Source organism: Rhamphochromis longiceps, linkage group LG4, assembly GCF_057381845.1.
Source record: "Rhamphochromis longiceps isolate RC_006_pf linkage group LG4, R_longiceps_female_GT1.1, whole genome shotgun sequence".
Classification (NCBI taxonomy): domain Eukaryota; kingdom Metazoa; phylum Chordata; class Actinopteri; order Cichliformes; family Cichlidae; genus Rhamphochromis; species Rhamphochromis longiceps.
Window position 1 is genome coordinate 23,515,450 of NC_140560.1, and position 5,029 is coordinate 23,520,478.

A 5,029-nucleotide genomic window follows, 5' to 3' on the forward strand; every position below is an offset into this window, starting at 1 on the left:
TTATATTCCAGGATTTGGCTGTTTTTTTTTTTTTTTTTAAATTACCTGTAATATTCTCTTTATAAACTTTACTCTTGGTCTGATTTTAGGAATCACAGCAATCCAAGCTAAACTGGCACTGGAAACTAAACACAAGGCAACACAGGCTTAAAACATGACGAGAGAACCACAGCACAAAGAGAGGGTACAACACCACACAGAGCAAACACAGGGCTTAAATACACACTGGTAAATAATCAGGGAACTGGAGACAGGATGGAAACACACCTGGGAGAAATTAGAACTAATGAGAGAAGGGGAAGCAAAACTAGACTCACTGCATGTAGGACTGGGACTATCAAAATAAAGCTGGAAACAAAAGACAATCCACAAAGACACGGACTTGACACTGAGAGACAGACTGAAGGAATATGACACATGGAACACAAGGAAGACACTGACTTAAACTAGAAGGCAGAACAACAAATAACATCAAGAGAACAAAACCATGAGTAACTAATAATCAGGAAGTAGAACTTAAACACAAAACACTGGGTAACAATCAGGACCATGACAAGCAGATTGACATTTCTGGCTTTTAGCCAAGAAGCTGTATATCTTTTGGTCATGTCACATTGTATGAGTTTACATGGTCACAGGGGTATAAAACCAAGCATTTATGAAACAAACAAACAACAAACATTTATGAAACAAGATCACCTTTGTGATGAACTGACTTTGAGACTGCAAGCCTGTCCCTTACATCACTGAACACATGTACACATGCACACTGCAGTACCAGACTCTGTGGCCACACAGTGGTTTAATTTTTTTTTAAAGGATAACCCTTTATTTCCCTGAAATAGAAAGTACAAAGGATTTGGGAACATGACGTCTGCCATGACCATTTTCCTAACCGCATTAAAGCCAATGTCCTGTTCCATCCACTGCACACACCCAAAGCAAACAACCCCATGCAAACAGAACACACCATATTTACTCAGAAGAAAAATTAAGCTTGAACAACTTGCTGAACACAGGCAATCTGATTGCCTGATATTGCAACTATAATCTCTATCTAATGTTCTCTGTCATTCAGTATTGTCACTGTGATCCTGCTGTTCTTTAATTTTTTGCTCCTTGTTGTTATTTCTGTTGACAATGGGAGTGATATTGTGTAATGAAATTGCGCAAAGAGCAGCTCAGTTATCATAGTTTTGAAGGAAAGGTTTAAAAATAATTTGAAATAACAATTGTTGTGTAATCTTTGGAGATGTTTTAGACTACAGATAAACTGGAGTTTATTTTTATTGATGATGTAGTTATCAAGTTTCCCTTATAGATGACAGAAGAACTATTTTTAATAATTGTTAAACCAGCGAACAACCGAAACCCCTTATTTACTCTAAAGTGAGAGGCCATTCCTGTCCGAAAGGTTTACAAGATAAGAGTCAAGAGAAGATTAGTTTTTCCCAACTTGCACGTTTCTCCAAATGTTCTTAGCTCCCTCATCTACTCATCCATGCAGTAACACATCATGTTTAACCACAAAAGGACTCCAACTGAAATAAGAAAAGTTTTTGTGTCAAACGAGAGGCTAATCTGATACTATGTAAAACATCAAAAATAAAATATAATAAAGATTAAAAATAATAATAAAAGATTTACACAAATATCTTTAGTTTTATTGTATTGTAAAACCAGACATTAGAACAAGATGTAAATCTTGCAGTCTGGCTAAGATGTTAGTTAACTTACAATCTGTATAATGTAACCTGCAATTTTTGTGGAGTGTTTCAAACTACAGTGATGTGAAAAAGTATTTGCCCCCTACATGATATGTTTTTTTTTTCTTGTATGTCCATTTTGTGTTTACTTGTATAATTTTTTTCTAATGTTTTAATTTGTTTGCTGATCTGAAACACTGAAGTGTGACAAACACAAAAATAGGAAATTAGGAAGAGAGCAAACACGTTCTAACACCACTGTATGTTGGTCCTGAAATGCAATTGTTTGGTGGTTTTAGGGCAAAAAGATCTAGGTTATAATAAATATGTTTCCATCTTATGACTAAAATAAATATTTGCTTTCACTCAAGATTTATTAAACAGTATACAATATCAACTACATGCATTCTTTTAGAATCAGTACAGATTAGGAAGCAAGAAAACAAAATAATATAAAAACTACATCACATTGTGCTGGGAAATCCAGATGTGTGACTCCAACAGGAAGCAAAATAAACAATGAAACCACCAGTGAGCTTTAATAATTGCTAAATTGTCAAGACGGCTTATAAAAATTATTCCCAAGAAACAGATTTTATTACAGCAGTATAATCATCAAAAGTTATCTGTGGCTTTAACAGTTATTTAATTTAATATTTAGAGTTGGGGAATGGCTGCAATCACAGCATTGTAAGATGGCGGAAGAGGCCCCCTCCTCGATTCAGAGATGGTCTGAAAAAGCACTTTTGCAAATATATAATGTCTTGATAAATCGAGTAGATATTTGAAGTTTACACTGCAACATTCTTGCCTGAAAATATCTTAAAAGTTTATTTTGTGATCCAGAAAGAGTAATATTTCAAACTCCGCCACTATGCGTTCCTCTGCCACTGCCTCATTTGAGTTTTGGAGGAAATGCATTCTGGGATATTGCATCTCGTCATTTCGAGCTGATTGGAGACCAAAACAGCCAATCAGATTTTTTTGCATCCAAGTTTGAGATTGGCTGGTTTTCTGGCACAAATATAACGGTGTACAGAAAGAGTTGAATGCACACGGGCAGAAATGTTGAGAACACGAGCAACACATTGCGAGCAAGCGTAAATGCAAAAACTGAGCAGAAGGGGCTGCTATTGTGTGTGTGTGTGGATAATAGCAAACACCGAAATAATTTTTTTGCACGCAACAGTGAATTTTGTTCACTCAAAATTAGCTTTTCTTTGCTCAAAATAAATTTCTCCTCAAAATGCAACACTTGTGCCTGCAAATTTTTTTTTACTACGCTCAGAACAGTGGCACAAAAATAACGCCATAGATAAGAAAATCTGCTGGGGGCAAAAAGGTGTCATGTTCTTAATGAAATGACAACAAGACTGAGTGACTTTCAGTTTCTGATTAAAAGAAAATGAAACTGAACTAAAGATCAAATCCTGCCACTTTTCCATTTACATTTTGTTCTCATACACAAATCTACTTAATGCAAAACTTCCCAGAGGTACAGGAAAATTTGCATTAAGCAAATTGTTTCTCGTACACATAATTAACCTCTGCTTCTGTCCTCCTCTTCAGACATGAAAACAAGCACAAGAATCAAACTGTCACGGCTGGGGGAGGGAGCCGTGTGGTGTGGAGGAAAAGGAGGACCCAAAATGCAGCAAACTGATGATACGAATGACGTTTTATTTACAGGGTGGTAGTGGCAAAAACAGGCAATGAAGCACGAGTAATTACAAACGGAAACCTAAACTGGGAGAAACTAAGTGACAAACCTGGGACCATACAAAGGGGTGCGGGGCAGAGAGACGCAGAGACAGGAACACCATAGAACGCAGATGAATGTAGATTAACGCAGTGATACATGGATGAACGCAGACGAGCCGACAACAAACACAGACCGACACCCACTAAATATACACACACAAGGTAATCAGGTAATCGCACACAGGAGGGAAGAACAGCTGATCTGAATACACATGATGACTGGAGGACACAAGCTGAACACAATGACAACAGACACAGACTTTCAGAACAAAACAGGAAATCTAGAACCCGAACCGGACACAAGGGGGGAGGACACAGAATAACTAGACAGAGGGAAATAATCACAAAACAAAACGCTGGGTCAACGACCCAGGACCATGACACAAACGAAGCAGGGAAAACAGTCCACACCCAAAACACTAAAAGGCCTGGATCAGTTCTGTTTTGAAATCTCTCGGCCCTTATTTCTGAAGTGAAGTTGTGGTATATCTTGATTTAAAAAAAATTTCTTCATGTAAAACTAACCTTTTCTGGAAGAATAACACAAAAAGAAGGTTGGCAACAAAAGTTACCCTCTCACAATTTGCACCTTTACTAATGTTTTATCGAACAGTATACAATATCAAATACATGCACACCTTTAGATTTAGAGCAGATTGAACTAAATAAAACAAAAAAAAAAGTTGCAAATAGCTGAATGATGTAATTTTCGTCATAGTTTAACAGTTTCTTCTATTTTGCAACATTTCTCATGTGGTCATTGATATGAACCATCATCGTACAATAAGCAAATATTTGTCCTTAAAAACTTTTAATTCAAGACCATTATTGTGGAGTATGTCTCAGCTCTGTGACCAATGAATAAAAAATATTAAAAGAAACTTGCCAAAACTGTTATAACTGTTCTACTTGGACACTTACTCTAAAACCTTACTGACTTTTGTAAGAGAATTGCAACAACATAGATAAATAAAGAGCAATTGTTGAAAAGGAAGATACATGTGAAACTATCGTCTTCTTTCAGCTGCTTCTGTTTAGGGATCGCCACAGCAGATCTGCCTCATTTTACTCTATTCTTGGGATTCTCTTCAGTCACACCCTCTGCATGTCCTCCACCACATCACTGCATCTTCTCTGTGGTTACATGCTTTTATTTGTTTTAACTAAACTTCTTCTGAGAACATACATTTTTATTTGCTTTTAACTGAAGGACAATTTCACTGCTACCACTGACAGTAACCAACTTGCCTCACTCTTTCACACACTTTTGAAAACAGTCTCTACAAATCTCTGCTTATTACCGACAAAAGTAAAAAAAATTGCAAAAAGCTGCAAGATTAAAAAGAAAATGCATCAACACAACAATATAATGTCTTTGGTAATGATGTTACCAAAGACATGATTTCAGAACTGCATTAAGTGTGTTTAAGTAGAATGAATGTAGGACACATTTTGAAAAGAAACTGTCGTTGGTACAATAATAACAATAATAGTAAAAAACACTTAAATATAAAATTGAAAACAAAACATGTGCTTGAAAAAATTCAAAACTATAGAAAAGA